We start from the raw sequence: 11,637 nt of genomic DNA, 5'->3' as shown, positions 1-11,637 counted from the left end.
CTACTGAATAAATTTTATAATTTTTAGAGCAACGGAACAACCGGTATAAAATAAACTAGATTAAATACAACCCGAATTTTAGCAGGGGCAAAAGTGACATTTCCCAAACACAAGTATTTTTCTTCTGAAGATCTTGATTTTAGAAACCTAACAAAATTGGGTTTGCATTTTTAGGAATTTCCTGTGAATTTCTATGGATTTTCAAATTCTTTAGCCAAAACAAGAAAAAGGAAAAACATTAAAGGGGGCTGACAGCCGGGCCCCACTTGCCAGTGGGCGCCGGCCCAGCTGCCTCCCCCTCCCCTGCTTTCGCCCGCACGGGACATGGCTGGCGCACGGCCAAGCCAACCCGCGGCGGCGGCGTGCCGCCGACGGGGGCCGGCCGGCGATTTGGCGGCGCTGGCCCACGGCCAGAGCGGAGTGGGGTCGCGGGGGCGCACGCGGGGCAGGGCACCAGGGCACGCGCGAGATGGGGCGGCGGTGCACGCGGCATTGGCAGCGGTGCGGTGTCGGCGGCGGTGTTCCTGCTGGCGCGGGGCAAGGCGGCGGCGGAAGTGGGCGGCGCGGGGTTCAGCACGGCCGGGTGGCCTTTGGGCGCGCGACGGTGGCTCGCGGACCCGCGCAGGGAGGCCTGGCGGCGTGCGCGCGGTGGCGGCGGCGCAGCCACGGCGGCGCGGCGGCACTGCGACGACGGTGGTGGCGGATTCCGGCGGGGAAAGGGTCGGGGAGCGAGAGGAGGTCGTAGGGGAGCTCACCGCGGTTCGATTTGAGGCGGAGGATGGCCGGAAGAGGGAGCTCGACATGGGGGAGCGAAGCTCGGGGCGGACGGCGTCTGCGGCTCGATTTCGGCCGGTGTAGGGCACGGCCGCGTTCGTGGAGGGACGGAGGAGGTTCGGGGAGAGGCTACGCGGCTCTGGGCGCGGCAAATCGAGGCGGCGCTCACCGGAGACTGCGAACTGCGGCGGCGACGGAGCTCGGGGTGGCATGGCCATGGCGGTTTGGGAGCTAGGGTTTGAGGGGGTTCGCGGAGGATAAGGCCGGGCTGGGCTTTAAGGCGAGGGGAGAGCGAGAGGGCGGCACGGCTCGCGAGGATGGCCGGCGGCGTGGCTATGCGTGCGGCGCGCCGAAGCAGAGCAGGGAAGAGGAGAGGAGGAGGCTGACGGGTGGGCCTGGGCAAGGAGAAAAAAAGAAAACAAGTTTGAAATTCAAAACGGAGATGTTCCTGGGTTCAAAAATTCACCAAATTTTTACAGGAAATAGATAAAATCAACAAGAACACAATTCATCAAGAATCACTCAAAAAGCTTTTGAAATTTGGTCGCAACAAAAAGAACAAAGAGACCACTTTTGGAAATTCCTAGAATTTTGTGTCTCAGTTGAAAAGCCACAAAATTTCTGTAAAAATATTTTTAAATCAACATTTGAAATCTAGTATTTGAATAAACTTTTTGGGGGCCAAGTTGTGTAGAAAATTTTAAACTTTCATCGCAAGCATTCACTCAAACAAGCATCAATTTAAATTTCAAATAAAAACTCACATACACATGATGCTCCACTAAGCCTTGATGGTGCTTACGATGATGTTAACCACATGATTAATCCAAATTACAGGTAAATAACACACGGGGTGTTACACTCATGCATCATGCTTCCACCCTGCTAAGTTACCCATCACGTCTAGCTTGCCATGAAAAAAAAATTAGGCTTTTTCGAATACTTGTTCAATAAAAGTTTAGACTCCCCGGTATTTACAACCGGTAGAGTCCTTGCATGTTTCCATCTTTATTTTGTTGAATAAAAGTAGGTAAAAGAATAAGTGTGGGGGAGATCTCTCAAAAGCACAAGGAGCAAACTCACTTGAGATCTCTCCCCCAACATCACGCACGACACCGACAGACCAGCTCCAAACAACATGCCCAAGACAAGACCTAGCAGGCCAACTAAAGGATCGGCCGGGTCCCCGAGGCCCGCTGAACTCCTAAGGAGGCCTGTACAGCTCTTCTTCATCCATGACGCTGGTTTGCTCTCCTAATCTCACACCTTCCTTTTCAAATAAATTCTTATCTAAAATTTCAACTCCAAATCAAAATGCAAAGAAAGGCCTTTCACTCCATGCTCTTTCATGAATAAATTTGCATACTCTTTATTCCTTGCATTCTCTCTGGTTCTTGTGAACAATCATTATCATAGGGGACCCATGCTATCTAAGTAATTGACGAATGTGATATGATTGGATGAATGGAACCATACTCTTCATTGCAAAGTACTTGGGATTTCTTTTCAAAAATATATATAAAAAAGCGCAATCGCTTGTCTCCTCAAATTACATATATTCCTACCAAAGCCAAAATTACACTTTCATGCTCAAACCTTCATATGCAGTTTGACTTTGCTTTGAGTTTTGTCTAATTCTTTGACCCTTGTTAGAGGCTTGTCATACTCTCATGATCAAGATCACGTACACATGCACTCACATGCTATACTTCTACCACTGGAAGATAGCAAGCATAACAGATGCATACCCAAAGAAGGTATGCCACATGCCCAAAATGCATGACAAAAAAAAGAGTGCTAAGGAAAGAGAAAAGATGCATACCCAAAAAAGGTATGTCACATGTCCACAAGACATGTTGAAAGAAAAAGTGAAGAGAAGAAAAAAAATATAGCCCATGTCCAAGAAAAAAATACAGGGAGAGAGATAAATCATGCAAAGGAGTTCATCCACTATCCACCAAAAATATTCCACACACTTGCACCTTTTGATCAGATTGTATGCCTCATTTTTGCTTGGATCTTGTTTTTGACATAACAATATAAGCAAAGCAAACATGCCTCTTTGCTCTCACCCTAAGCTCCACATAAGCCTGATTAGATGGTAGGAGAAAAGAAGGCAACAACTTTACCTTGGTGAGGATCTGAAGAAAAAAAAAGAGTGATTCAAGAGAATAATTTGAGGAGCAAGACTATGCTTTTGTTTTCAAAAATATAAAAACCTAAGTTTCTGAGCGGGAAGAGTTAGGAACCTGAAGTCTGTTTCATTCCGTTCTTCAATTATCCAAGAAAGCATGGTAGCCACTCAAAAGTTCACAGAAACCGAAAGAAGTTTGGAATAACTTGTATGCAGGTTATGTTCAAGGAGTGGCATCCACCTTAGTCCTTGAAACTTTACTCGAGGACGAGCAAGGGGCTAAGTGTGGGAGTGTTGTTGACGGTCCTTAAGTGCTAAAATCAACCGTCAACTCCTGGAGCTTTTCTTGTTAATAATCACCAAACTTAGATATAGGGCTTATTGCTAACCATTTCCACAAGTTTTGGTGATTCTTGGACTACAGGCACCCATACATGTAATAAGACCAAAACATATAAAAGACGCGACACAAATGCACAGAATATCTAATCCCGCGTCACACTTACAAAGAAGGGCCCACAAGTCAGAGAAAACCTATGAACAAAGCCCCGTCACCGATGTAATACTCAAGAGGGCCCACCTAGCAGTCACTCATCCAAAGGCGGCAGGGAAAGGTGGCCAGGTGGGGCAGCCGAAACCCTGGTTCGGCCGAACCTGGATGGGTTCCTGGCCCCCTCAACCTTGGAAGGAAGGTCGCCACCGCCATCCCAACGTCGATTATCAACATTCCCGTGCTTATCTCAACCAGAAACCGACCTCTTCACACTATATAAGGGCCTCCACACACCCTCTCAATGGATCCATTCTTTCTCATTCTCATACACAAGGAGGAAAAGTAGTAGTAGTGCTCCACTTGTATCATTAGAGTAGGGAGTGTGCGAGGTGGAAGATCGGAGAAGAGCCGGATGTGTCGGTCTCTCTTCATCTTGTACTTCGACGGATACGAGCATTTGAGTAAGTATCTGGAGTTCATCTTCTGTTAAGTTCTTGGTTTAAGTATTCTTAAGTTATTCTTTCATTTATGGGTTCATCGTCCGTTCTCGTAACGGATACTCTAGTAGAGGGCCCCTGATAAAGACGGGTAAACCCTGCGCAACGCTAGAGTAAGTAATTGAAGCCTTAAGCATGGTGTTTAGGTTCTAGATTACCTTTATTTGCCTCGTGCTCCACAATATTGTGGAGTAGACCGCGGGTGGTGACAGCCCCGTTGGCCCGCTACGAAGCTGCTTCGTGGTTAGTGCACTCCCCCCTGTTCGGGTACGGCATAGAGCAACAAGCCAGAGGGCCCTAACATACCTGGGTCAAGCCGGTGCCCGAAGTAAACGAGTGACAAATCTAAGTCTATCTTACCTTGATTCTTATCTTTAGATAAACCACACTACCCGAAGCTCTCCTACTTCTCGTTCTCCTGGGTTACTCTAGCTAGAAGACCAGCGCACCTCCGTTTTCCTGTGAAATTACGATATCCTGAATACTCTCCGGATGAAGTGTTACAACGGTATCTTCCGTGAGTTTGCGGATCTTATCTGTGAACGTTAAGAAATACCAACAGCCACTGCCATAGCCTCTTCTAGAGCAACAAAGTTCATTTGATCCGGCTGTATATAGCATGGACCCACACAGCCTGGGAAAGTGCCTTCCGCAAAGGTCTTGACCACTGCATTGTGCACTGTATTACCCATGACTGTGGCACTCTTGACGAAGGCTTGCCCCACAGCTTCGTAGATTGTATATGTCATCTTGTTTTCACGCTGTGTCTCTGTCAATGGCAGGAAGGATGGAAAATCAAATTTCTTGATCACGTCACCAGATCTAGTGGTGCTGTATGACTTGAGACATTCACATTTGTATTTCTCTACAGCCTCAAGATATTCCTTCTTTTGATTTTCTTTGAGTTTGTCTTCTTCAACGGGGACGTAATTGCCTTCATCAACTTCACCAATTATTGTCATGTTGAAGCTTCTGGTCCCACTGGGCCTGCCAAAAGATGCGTTGATAGAAAAATCAACACATTAGAATTCGAGGGCAAGTGTTCGCCAAGCTCCGGAAAGTCAGTCAAATGTGCCAGTCAATTTGACCTGCAATTGACAAGGAATAAATTCATATTAAATTCGAGAGCGTATCGGCTGGAATTCCGAATGTCTCTCACACAAGCGTATCGGAAAGCTCTGTCAAAAGGAAAAATGACAAAAGTATATTTAAATGCAGATGCGGAATAAATGAGCGCGTCGGCAGGTTCAGCCGATGCGGAAAACAACAAAATCAGCTTACGGGAGCCGATTGCACGTATGTAGCAAGATCTAAACTACGAATGTATAACTTAGATGATGTTGCTTGATAAACCTCGAAACAAATCTAAACCGGTCTTTGTGTACAGAATATTATTGCAAATTCTATATCCGATCTAATATATTTCTAAGTGTATAGATGTGATAATGGTCAAAAACATAGAAAAAAACCTACAAATCTAGCCGATATCGATAAATTGTGAATAAATCTAGACGAGAAAATAGCGATACGCCCGAGATCAAAGCCTAGATAAACTCGATAACTTTTGAATAGATTTGAACGAAGCCACAGTGATATGTCCGGTAGCTAAAGCTCAAATTTACTCGGTAAAACGAAAACTCACCAGCAAATCAAGTCGCTCGAATGTGAGACGTCATTGATCAACTTGAAAGAACTCGTCGAAAAGAAAATAGCAAAGTCGCCGATAGAAAAGTAAATTGCAAGAAAATTGCAAAGGATTGTTGTATTGTATGTGTATCAAAATTTTTAAATCCCGTACAACTGATACATATATAGCCTATGCTAAGAAGTCCTAACCGATTACGGCAATAATATTATTTGACCTAAAAGTAAAGACTTTTAAAAAAAATTATCTAAAAATCTACAACCAAATTATCAGAATTCTCGTAAAGTTCAGACTTTTCCTTTCCTTTCTGACTCGTCGGCAACTCCCATCGGCCGATTACCAAACCGCGCGGATCAGTATCTTCCTGGAATATTTTTCTAGTCCATCGGCTACGACTCAATCGGTAGACCTGACACTATGCACGTTTTGGTTTCTTTCAAATCGGCGACCTTTTTTCCACAATGTCACCTTTCTTGACACGTGTCAAAAAATGGTGTCAACAGAATCAATTATAATTAGATATTTTTTTAACTACATTTAATGTTCTATATATATATGTCCGAAGATTCGATGTAACAGATACTATTCAAACTTTTTTTCCCAACTAAACGGAGCCAAGCGTACCTCAGGGTCACTGCGCTATTGTAACTGCAGATGAACACGAAAGGGGATGAGGCTGAAGCGTGAGCAGTAGGCTGCATTCAATCCTGACACCTACGGTAACTGTAGATGAACACCAAAGTGCCTTTAGGGAAACACGCGGAGAAAATCGAATGATTGCTGCAAAGCAAACGCTCCTCCTATAATCGTCGACAAGCAGAGGAAGCCCATACTGTCGTTCTATAGGAGTGTTGTTGAATATTGATATCGAAGTGCCAACGCCAAGTGCATTGACAGTTCACCCAGATTTTCATACGCATTCTGTGATTCTGAACTGGTCCTGGACTGGAGTCTTGGGGCGTGAAATTCAAGTTCGGCCCTTTTAGTTCGTGAAAATATTTGAGTTTTTGACACCGTAGTATTTTTATTGTTATTTGACAAATAATGTCTAATCATAAATTAATTAGACTTAAAAGATTCATCTCTTGGCAATCAGTTAGACTGTGTAATTAGTTATTTTTTCAACTGCATTTAATGCTCCATGTATGTGTTCGAACATTTGATGTGACGGGTACTGTAGAAATTTTTTTGGAAACTAAACAGGGCCGATCATGCTGATTTGCATCTGGACATCATGCTCATTTTAGATGGCCGGTGAACTCTGAAGCCTCCGCGAGTTTTATATTTCTTAAGGATCGAAAACCTTATTATGCGCACGAAAAAAAAGAATCCCTCAAGTTCTTCAGACAAGTAGTGAGTTTTCTTTTTTATAATTGCTTTTTTGCACCATCAGATGCACTAGCAGGAAGAACAAAGAAAAAAACCAACATCGGTCGACTTGAGGGGTGTTTAGTTAGTGAAAATTTTTTGTTAAAAGGTCACATCGATTGTTTGACTAGATGTTGAGAGGGTTTTTCGGGCACTAATTAAAAAACTAATTTCAGAACTCGCTTGGAAACCGCGAGACGAATCTCTTTGAGGCCTTTGATCGCATCATTAGCACATGTGGGGGTACTGTAGCACTTATGGCTAATCACGTGATAATTAGGCTCAAAAAATTCGTCTCATCGTGTACCTCCAAACTGTACAATTAATTTTGTTATTTAACTATATTTAATATTTCATGCATGTGTTTAAAGGGGAGACAAAAAAAAATTTGGCCAAAAAATTTCGGGAACTAAACGGCCCCTTGTACAATGCATATGTAGCAACTGAAAAGGTAATGCTATTGTTCAGACAAGAAAATAAAATGCCAGTAGGAGTACTAGGGAAAATAAACGGTCCCAGCTGTTTATGAGCATAGGAACTGGATGCCGATCAGTCGATGCCAGGAACAGAGAAAATTGTCTGCTGAATTGCTGATTCATCAGCATTTACTACCTGCTACATGGCGATGAACAGGGCCGGGAACAGCTGCTTCTTGCCCGATTGGAAAAATGGCCACCGGTCCAAACCGGGATGGCCCCGAACAGAGAAAACATTTCTGTGCAAAGCCAAAATTTTAGGACGGCGTTATCTCTAATCTATATGGAATACTGTTGTTCTATTTCTATCAGGATGGTTTCATCCCTAACTCCGAATCATATATACTAGTAACAAAAAAAACAGGATGCGACGGTTTCATCTCACCCTACCCCGCAAATCAAACGCATGCAGTGACGACATGTTACTGAAGCGCGCACACGCCGGCCGGACAGGAAGTCAAAAGTCTCTGCAAGTTCCCTCATGTTCCTTCATGCTTACGCGTCGATCTACACGGACCAGGGCCGCTTGTTGTTTTGTCTGTCAGTTATCCCTCTGGTAGTCTGGTGGAGCTGGAGCAAGCGGGACACAACGAGCTTGCCGGCGTTGTTTGGATGGAAGGCGCCGCCGGGCCTGCCGCGCCGTCGGATCGGGTGCCGGCGTCATGCGGATGCGTCGCCGCCGTGCGCTCGCTCAGAGCCGGTGGCCGTAACTACCACCCCCGTGAAAGGTGAAACGTGTGCTAATGTCGACGGGCCGATATGACCGGCGGCGACAGGCCAGTTTTTGTCCTGTTCGTCGACGGCGACGCGCTCGCGAATAAAGAGCAAGAACAGCGAAATTCCAACAACAAGCCAAGGGTTCACGATTTCGCTTCTTTTCTATCCTTTTCCTAAAAAATAATCCTGGCTTGCGTGGTCGTTGATACGGTTAGGTTTCTCCATTAATTCCTCTCGTTGATGGATCTCGGCCCTGTTTAATTAAAAAAAACTACAGTATCCATCACATCAAATATTCGAACACATACATAAAATATTAAATATAGTTAATTATATAGTCTAATTAATTAGTACGAGATGAATTTTTTAAACCTAATTAGTTTATAATTAAATATTATTTATTAAGTAATAACAAAATGTGCTATGGTACTAAAATTAACAATTTTTTACTAACTAAACAGAGTCTAATGCAAAGCTCGTACGTGTTCGGGCGGCGTACCCGTCTCGCGTTAGGGAAAGAGAGAGAGGGAAGGAGGGCGATAGTTGTGACGCGACGCCCCCCTGCAGTGTCGAAATTAAAACGCAGGACTAGCTATCTGCAGCGGGAACTGTAGCTGCTGGTGTGCTCCGCGGGGACGTCACGTCAGTGCTACAGTTAGAACCTTTTGACGGGCTCTGATCTTCGTCTCCCATCTCTGTCTGGCCGATGACCTTATTAAGAGCAGCTCGAGTGCCGCGTCGTTTCTGAACTTTGCGGTTCGTTATCTACTGTGTACAAATCAAATTGTGAGATCCGCACAATTTGATGCCTGATGCTGATTTTTCTATTGCCCATGGATATCGAAGGGCGATTGTAAAAAGATCCCCGCACGGTTCAACTGCTGCAATGTATAAATCAACTACTACTTAGCTCTGTTCGACTTGGTTCAACGCTGCAGCTGACAATGTCCACCGTGTTCGGCTGGTGGATTGAGCCTCCAGCCCTACAGTAATTCTCTCTCACTACTCCAGCTCCAGACTCCAGCCACCAGCCAGGTAACAGTGTTTTTCTCTCACACCACTCCAGCTCCAGCCTCCAGCTCCAGCCTGCCGAACACGGTGGTCGTCGCAACGACAACAGCAATGGCTAGAAGAGAATGGAGCCCAAAAATGACTCGCGAAGCAGCTTAGGCTCTGTGTTCCCGCGCAAAAAAAAATTATTGGAATTTTACTAATTTGAAGTACTAAATGAAGTCTATTTATAAATTTTTTGCACATATGGGTTGTAAATCGCGAGACGAATCTAATGATGCTAATTAATCCATAATTAATTAATAATTAGCGGATGGTTACTGTAGCATCACTGTTGCGAATCATGGATTAAGTAGGCTCATTAGATTCGTCTCGTGATTTACAGCACATCTATGAAAAAGTTTTGTAAATAGACTTCATTTAGTATTTTATACATGTGTCAAAATATTCGATGTGACGATTTTTTTTGTTTACGGGGTTTATGGGTAGGGAAATAAACAGGGCCTTATTTAATATACTATTTAGGCATGTACGTCGTAGCGATGAGAAGGATCTCGAGTGCAGTGCGTGCTGTCATGGGCTATTGCGCCAGCAGTGAGGCGAGGGCAAAGAGCAAATGGTCGTCATGTGCGTAGGAGAGGCCCACGTCTCTGGTTTCTCGACCGCTAGCCTCAAGCCGCTGCTGCCCTGCTAGGCTGCTACTATATATAGTATACTATAGTGCTACTAGTCTAATGCTACTGCAGATGACCACGCACGGATGATGCTAGTAGTGGGGCACGCAGTCGTAAACCAGCTCCAACCAGAACAAGCAGGGCTACTCCGATCAAGCGCGGCACTTACACCAAGTATTATAACAGGTTAAAAAAAATTAAATGTTGAGGCAGAAGAGAAAATAGGAGAGAGAGGAGAGATGGTCTGCAATCTTGTAGTTGGTTTGGATATAAGAATCAAGAAATCTTATAAGAGGGACATGTGAGCCTTTCATTAATAATAAAGTACTAACTAGTATACTAGTTGATTGAGAGGTAGATTATAAGAATCCTTACAGCCAACAGTTGACTGTATTATTAGCCTTGCTCTTACAGCGTCTGCAGTTAGCTACTATTTAGGGCATGTACAACAATTTAGACAGTTGTTGCCTATTTAATATACACAAACAACTAAATAGGAAGCTTTACAACAGTTTAGACAGTTATTGTCTGTTTAGCTGTCTATGTGATATTTAATACGTACACTAGTACTAGTAGACAAAATAGTAGATAGCAACACAACCTCATTTAATGATGTTCACATCAGTCATTTTGCTTATATGGACTTATATATATGGACGGTTACTGTTTAAATGTAACAATAAAAAGTAGGAGATAGAATAGTCACTGGCGACGAGTAAATAGCTATTTTATTTCACGTAATCCAAAAACTATGAGAGTAGCGTGTGTGTTTAATAATATAAAATAATATTTTTTATTTTTTATCTTCACATCATGATGATTATGTAGGTAGTACCCGCTAGTATCATTGCGGACGCATAATATAATGCAGGAGAGATGATTGAGTACTAGCTTAGGCTGGTTCCAACGGGGTCGGTACCGACCCCGCCGGTCGGTACCGACCCGGCTACCGACCCGCGCCGGTCGGTAAGCGCGGAAACCGAGAGCGCGGGGCGGTAGCGCGACCGGCCGGGCGGTCGGTACCGACCGGCGTTGGAGCCGCGCGCGGTCGGTACCGACTGGTACCGACTGGTCGGTACCGACCCCGCGTCCGGTCGGCTGCCACGCGGCGCTCTGTGATTGGCCAACGGCTGCCACGTCAGCGCCACGTCAGCTAGCCGTTGCAATTAGCCGTTTTTGACCGCTTGGACTCCAAAAAAATCGAAAAAAATTTCAAAAAATCACAAATTTCGTCCCCAACTCATCTATAAATAGAGAGGGCTGGTTGGAGCTCATTCCACACCTCTCACTCCCCATTTTGCTGTGTCAATTTAAATCATAGAGCAACGTGTTCTGAAATGGTTAAGTCTGGAATGGAGAAGCTGATGTGGCGCTGATGTGGCTGTGGGCCGAGGCTGCAGGCTGACTGATGGAGCGCTGGGATCGAGTGGGCTGGCGAGAACTGACGTGGCGCTGACGTGGCTGTGGCTGTGGGCTGGGGCTGCAGACCCGCTGTTGAAACCAGCCTTAAGAGTAGGTTTTATAATCCACCGGCAGCGGGCTGCAAGCGCGCGCCTCCTCGCGCAGGAGGGTACGGTCCCCGCTGACATTGAATGGTGCCGCAGCAAATTGAGCCAATAAAAAAGCGGCACAGCACGGCACAACTGGCTTGAGCGGGCGTCTGGCGAGACGTCTGTCTCTTTCTCTCTTGGTTTCTCTCTCCGCCACGACGATCCCAACCTTTTTACCGCCGATTGTAATACTTGCTTATCTTGCTTCTACCCGTTAACTAGGGTTTGGCGACACGGGCCGCTGCTGCACGCCGATAAATAAATGATGGCTGCGCGGACAGGGGCTGGGAGCCTGGGA

Source organism: Panicum virgatum, chromosome 7K, assembly GCF_016808335.1.
Source record: "Panicum virgatum strain AP13 chromosome 7K, P.virgatum_v5, whole genome shotgun sequence".
In the NCBI taxonomy this organism is placed as follows: domain Eukaryota; kingdom Viridiplantae; phylum Streptophyta; class Magnoliopsida; order Poales; family Poaceae; genus Panicum; species Panicum virgatum.
The sequence above is the reverse complement of the archived record's forward strand: the minus strand, read 5'-3'. Positions refer to the sequence as shown.